Source organism: Helianthus annuus, chromosome 4, assembly GCF_002127325.2.
Source record: "Helianthus annuus cultivar XRQ/B chromosome 4, HanXRQr2.0-SUNRISE, whole genome shotgun sequence".
Classification (NCBI taxonomy): Eukaryota; Viridiplantae; Streptophyta; class Magnoliopsida; order Asterales; family Asteraceae; genus Helianthus; species Helianthus annuus.
Window position 1 is genome coordinate 117,644,096 of NC_035436.2, and position 7,332 is coordinate 117,651,427.

A 7,332-nucleotide genomic window follows, 5' to 3' on the forward strand; every position below is an offset into this window, starting at 1 on the left:
AGCTAACAACCTTTCATTCAAGCTATTCTTGATTTCAATGCTCTTGGCATTAATTCTTATCGGCTTTACTCTTTCCTTTCTGCTTAAGGCATCAGCAACCACATTTGCCTTGCCTGGATGGTATCGTATTTCGCAATCATAATCATTCAAAGTTTCCATCCAGCGTCGCTGCCTCATGTTCAAGTCCTTCTGACTAAACAAATGTTGAAGGCTCTTGTGATCAGAATAGATCACACACTTAGTTCCATACAAATAGTGCCTCCATAACTTAAGTGCGAATACAACGGCACCCAGCTCCAAGTCATGGGTGGTGTAGTTCTTTTCGTGCACTTTCAACTGACGTGAAGCGTAGGCAATGACCTTGCCTTTTTGCATTAACACACAACCCATCCCGGTGTGTGATGCATCACAATATACTACAAACTCCTCTATTCCATCAGGCAATGTCAACACAGGTGCATTGCTCAACTTTTGCTTAAGAATGTCAAAGGATTCCTGCTGCTTAGGGCCCCAATCAAAGTTAATATTCTTACGTGTTAACGAAGTCAAAGGCGCAGCAATCCTTGAAAAAATTTCGATAAATCGCCTATAGTATCCAGCTAAACCTAGGAAGCTACGAATCTCTGTAGGCGTCTTTGGCTCTTGCCAATTCATGACAGCTTCAACTTTAGCGGGATCCACTTGGATACCACGCTCACTGACCACGTGTCCAAGGAATTGGACTTCACGAAGCCAGAATTCACACTTAGAAAATTTGGCATAGAGCTTTTCTTGTTGAAGCAGTTTCAGAATGCAACGGAGATGCTTCTCATGGTCCGCTTGACTCTTCGAGTAAATGAGAATGTCATCGATGAAAACGATGATAAATTTATCCAGATAGGGCTTGCAGACGCGATTCGTGAGATCCATGAATGCGGCAGGTGCGTTAGTGAGCCCAAAAGGCATCACTAAGAACTCATAATGACCATAGCGAGTTCTAAACGCAGTCTTGAGTACGTCTTCATCTTTAACCTTCAATTGATGATAGCCTGACCTTAAATCAATCTTAGAGAAGTAGCTTGCCCCTTGTAGCTGATCGAATAGATCATCGATCCTGGGCAAAGGGTACCTATTCTTGATAGTGACCTTATTAAGCTCACCATAATCGATGCACAGACGCATCGACCCATCTTTCTTCTTGACAAATAGGATTGGCGCTCCCCATGGAGACGAACTAGGTCTAATGAAACCCTTAGCTAGCAAATCATCTAGCTGCGTCCTTAATTCCTTCATCTCTGTTGGCGCTAATCTATAAGGCGCTCTTGCAACGGGAGCTGCTCCGGGGATGATGTCAATTCTGAATTCTACTTGCCTATCTGGTGGTAAACCAGGTAGTTCTTCAGGAAAAACTTCAGGGTATTCAGAAATGACTGGAATATCTTCAATCTTGGGCTTCTGCTCATCAATAGTCACTTGTGCCATATAAATGGCACAACCCTTCTTCAAGCACCTAGATGCCTTGAGCATAGACACTTGCCCAGACAATCCATGTTGGGTATCTCCTTGAATGGTAACTGACTCACCAGACGAAGTCTTAATCACCACTTGCTTCTTGTTGCAGATGATCTGGGCTTGGTTATGCGATAACCAATCCATGCCCAATACTATATCAAATCCGGCTAACTTCAAAGGAAGTAAGGACAAAGGAAAAGAGTGGTTCCTAAAAGATATAACACATCCATCTAACATGGTCGAGGCGGTTTCTAAGGTTCCATCGGCTAACTCCACCTCATATTTCACTCTTAAGGTTTTAACAGGTAAATTCAGCAACTTACAAAACTTGTTATCTATTAACGACTTATCCGCACCAGAATCAAACAGTACTCTAGCATATACATCATTTATGAGGAAAGTACCTATGATCACGTTGTCGTCCTGAATTGCCTCCTGTACGTTCATTTAGAAGACCCTAGTATTGGTCTTCTTGGCTTCCTCAGGTTTCTTAGCGTATTTAGGGCAGTTAGTCTTAATGTGCCCTTTCTCGTTGCAGCCGTAGCAGGTAGCATCTTTAATCCTCTTGCAGTCAATAGTCTTGTGCTCTTTAGACTTGCACAACCCACATGCAGGTGGTCCTGATTGAGACTTGGTCTCAAGCCTGCATTTTCTAAAGTGGCGTTTTTGGCAAGTTGTGCACTTTGGCTTCTCCTCCGTTCGTTGACTGCCTTTTCCAGACGCAAACTTCTTGGAATCAATGTTTCCCTTGTGCTTCTTCTCCGACCCTCGTGAGTTATCCTCCTCACGCTTCCTCTTACTCTCTTCAGAGTTCTTGAGCGATCTTAGCCTGACCGCATCTAAAGTGAGGGATAGAGATAGATCAGTTGTTGATCTAAAAGTAGCAGGTCTTGAAGCCTTAACACTTGCTTTGATTTCTAGGGCTAGACCCCCAATGAAGCGAGCAATCCTCTTGGGTTCTGGTGTCACAAGGTAAGGAACCAGTTTGGACATGGTGTTGAAGCTTGTAAGATAAGCTTGGCAATCTAGGTTCCTCATTACTAGTGATAAGAAATCTGACTCAATCCTTTCCACTTCATGCTGTGGACAGTAATTTTCTTTAATAAGAACAACAAACTGCTCCCATGACATATTGTAGAGTGGGATCTTCCCAGCAACTTGAATGAGAGACTTTCACCATGCCAGTGCCTCTCCCTTGAACGATTGGGATACATACTTCACTATATCCCTTTCAGCACAACCGCTGATATCAACAACAATGTCCATTTCATCTAACCAGGTCATACAATCAATTGCTCCTTTCTCCCCAGTGAAATCCCGGGGTTTGCATGAAACAAAGTACTTATAAGTACAAGACTTGGTACGTGGCTCATCATCGAACACTATTCTCCTGCGTGGAACACTGTGTTGGTTTGAGGAATGTTCGACATCCTCTTTCTTAGGTCCATCTTTCTTAGAGGGTGGCTTGCTATGAGCTTCCAAATGGGTTTTAGGAACAGATTTAGAGTGGGGTACCGAAGAGGTTCTACTAAGAGTTCCACGAAACTCCTTGAATTGCTCCTCTACAGCTTTAGATACAGTTGTATCAATCAGGGTACGGATCTCTCCTCTGGTTATATTAACCCTATCATCATCATGGTTTTCCAGGGGATGACTATTCACTTCCTCCGACCTAGCCATGTAGCTTTAATTGCTACATAAAGAAAACAAGGGCAAAGTTCATATAGAAGCTTATACAGTTTCTATCGTTTTAGACGATTTATTATCCATGGTTTATAATACCCATTTTAGTTAATTATTCAGGATTTTTATTATAACCCTAAATTATAAACAATAGCACAAAAAGGCCTCGTCACATAGACAAGTTTAAGTTATAAGCCAGAATTCTTACAGAATCGAGGTATTAAGGTTTGAATCAAAGTTCATTACCTTTTCTAGACAGGGAGTTGTAGGCTACCACTGTCTTTAGTCTCAGAGGATGTTAATTATAGCCCGTGGGCACTTCATCCTTAAGGGATGATTATTTAAATAAGGGAATTTAGAATAACCCATTTAATAATGACTTATGTGATTTTTTATCGAATCACATTTGTCAAGCATATTAATTCATGCTTTCTGATGTTAACAAGGTTTTGAATCCTTTAAATAGGTTGTACTATCTTGGCCATGTCTGCAAATGACATTTAGGCTAGGTTTTACCATCTTGACCATGTCTGCAATGACATTTAGGCTAGGTTTTACCATCTTGGCCATGTCTGCAATGACATTTAGGCTAAGTTTTACCTTTAAGATTCTTTTAATATTAAACGCAGAGCAATCCTAATTTGAGATGTTAACAAGGATCTGAATCTAATTGAGGAACTACCATCTTGGCCCTGTCTTAGAACGACACTTGAGCTAGGTCTTATCCTTTTTAGATTTTTGCCATTTTATCACAATGGTAGATCTTATAATAGGAATGTTACTTTAAATCTAACCATTCCTTTAAAATTTTAAACAAGTACATGGTTGCCCTAAACGGGACTTCTAACCGAAATGATTTACCCATGTAAGGGTCAATCAGAAAATAACAAGGGAATAAATAAAGGACAAAATAAACAAATTAGAATTTGTCCTAAGTTCTTGTCTAGACTCGAGAATGTGCAATTGTGTAACTGAGATTAAACACAAAAGGCTAGTGTTTAATTCACTCAGTGTTGGCTCTGATACCAACCTGTCACACCCCTAATTTCCACGTGTCACCTGTGGGCCCGGTGTGGAGTATCGTGACGTAATTGATATCATCATAGTCAAACAACACAACATATAAATGCACAGCGGAAGCAAAAGATAGATTTATTTCAACTGAATAAATTGTAACGTTTAAGTATCACAAAACAGTCGAAATAGATCCACAGGCGGATCAATTATAAAGGAAAACTGTTCAACAGACTTTGACATCTAAAGCTTGCGAGACTTGAGTAATGATGCCTGGAGTAGCCAGCCTATTTCGTCTAGTACCTGCACTTAGCCTTTTTGGAAAATACGTCAGTTTACACTGGTAAATACAACTTAACTGACTCATTTTGAAAAGAGTTTGAAAATTGATTTGAATGCACTTCGGCAAAAATATTTTATAACTTGGGACAATTATTCAAAATAATCTTGTATACAGTTTTACTCATTTGTCGTCCATTAGGGCCGGTTGTAAGGCCGGACTTAAGTTAACTGACACGCCACAGGTATAATGCCCACAAGGTTGATTCCTTTAAGTGGGATAACAGTTTTTACATAATGCATCAGTCAGGTGTACGCCTACACCCCGTGCTTAGGTCGTGGCCATTTCTATGAATGATGCCAAGGATATCCGAGACATGGTCATTTAAACCCCAAGGGCCATACACCAAATAATACATATCAAACGGGTCATGCAAATACATTAATCACAATTTGATTTAAATGACTACACACCCGACCAAGCGGTACTTTTATAGTACCGTATCCCAAGCCCGTATAGGGAAAATAAGTTAAGGGTATTTACCTGAGCAAAGTATAAATCAAATACAGCAAGTGCACGTAGCTTTTATTGGGCTCTTAATCTGGAACGAAGGTTTTTTTTAATCACCTATTAGAATCCTAACGGGTCTTTAATTAAGCTTAGACTTAGACCGGATAGTTTTCAAAAGGAAGACACGGTTCAAATGCATGATGAAGCGAAGACCGGTTTAGAATGTGGTTTTGACCCGACAAGCTTGAATGCTTGTTTAATATGGGTAACTTAAACACATTCTGGGTTTTGAGACAAAAAATGATATGGTTTGACCCGTTTCGGCTAATATATGCAAGCTAGTTACATAGACCGATCCAAACGCGAAACAAGCGTAACGGGTAACCATAAGAGTCATATGCAAGTTTCCTAAGTTAATATGCCTTAAAAATGTTGTGACATCAGAAAGATATCTTCTATTATGCCCAAAATGAATTTAAACTCAAATTACGCCTCGTAAGGGCATTTTGGTCATTTAAAAAGGTTATAGAAGGGTTTAAATATGATTCTAAGTTTCGGGCCTGATGTAATCAGTAGAAATACTCAATTTACTAAGTTATATCAGTAGGGTATAACTTATATGTGAAATCTATCCTTTATAACCAAACTATGCATCTTAAGGGCATTTTGGTAATTTCACATAAGCCTAAAAGGTCAAAATCGGAAATCTGAGCTTAAGACCTTTGTTTACTTTTAGAAGGTAAATATTTACTAAAAATATCAGTAGGCATCAAACCTTATATTTGTAAAATGGTTTTAATACATTTTATGCGTTAAAAACGCTTAAAAAGGCGATTTGGAGCCAATTCCGGGTTTTCAAAGGAAAGCTGATAATTTTATTATTCCAGAAGGCTCAAAATACTTTATTTAACATATTAGATTAGTAGCAAAAGGTTTGGGGTCAAAAGGAGTTGTAAAACTCATTTTATAACCCAAAAGGGCAAAACCGGCAATTACCGAATCAAGCTTAGAACTCTAAGTTATGCTCAGCCTAAAAATAAATAAAAATCTTCAAAAATCCCAAAATATTATATAAAATCAGTGGGTAAAAATTTTGGTATCAAAAATTTGGTTTAGATAGGCTATATGCTAATTATTCGGTTTAATTACTAAAAAGCTCTCTAATTACGCTAATGAGCATAACTCCTTATCTAGACCTCAAACTGATGTCAAATTTTAGGGACAAGTTTATAAATCAGTAGTGAAGGTTTCTAATCTTTCACTTTTTCAAAAATCACATTTTAAGGTGATAAGGGCATAATAGTCAACATTTAAGCATTTAACGGAATCATGCATATGAATCGGATAACTAATGAACCAAGTTGCATAATCTCAGAGGGTTATACTTATAGGTAACTTGGTCCTAATAAAGCTCTAAGGCATTCCTAAATCATGCTCAACGGGTCAGAACTGAAAGTCAAAGCATAAGTCAAACTTTGCGACTTTCGGCCCCGAACCGAGCCTAAACTGAAAATTGTCGAGTTGAACATGTTCAGACATGTTCTTACATTAATTACCAAGTTATATTAATGTCAAAACAGGTTGCATAGCTTCTACTTTGCTAATTATGCATTCATTTGAAAATTAGCTTTCTGTTGACTTTTTATAATCAAGTTTGACTCGACAATTGACCTAATTAGAGTGGGAATCAGAGGGTGACCTTTTAAGGGTTTAATGCCCACATAATTACCAACTCATAGGTACTTTCAAAATGAAATTTGACTGGAGCAATTAAGATTAATGACGAAGTCAAACCTTAATTACGATGGTTTGACTAAATGCTAATAAACTAAGCAAAACTGAATTAAAGGAGGTTAAGCATACTTACAATAATCCTAAGCATGACTAATGATCACTATGGATGAGTCTTGAGCTCCAGGAACCTCTAAGAAGTGAGTTGTGAAGTTTCAAGTGAATGAGCAATTTGAAGAACACAACTTAAGGCCTTTATATAGGTTTCTAGATTCAATTTGATCATGCCAAACAAGCCTATGAATGAATCCAGATGATTACAAGTGTCCCTAGACCCTTTAAAACCATCAAACAAGCCCATAGAATCAAAAACAAGTGTTTAAAGTCGGTTACAAAGCTTTAACAGGCAGCTGTCCACATTTCCTGCATCTGGGGAACTCAGGCGGCCAGCGTAAGGATCTTAAGGGTCTTACGCGGCCCGTGTGAAGGTCCTGGTCAGGTTGCACAAGTTTCAGCTATTTGTACTTTAGGCCCCTGGTCCTTCCAAACTTGATTTTAAGTCCATTTCTTGCACTTTAAACCCCCCAAACTTGACTTTTAAGTACTCCAAGTTATAAACCAAC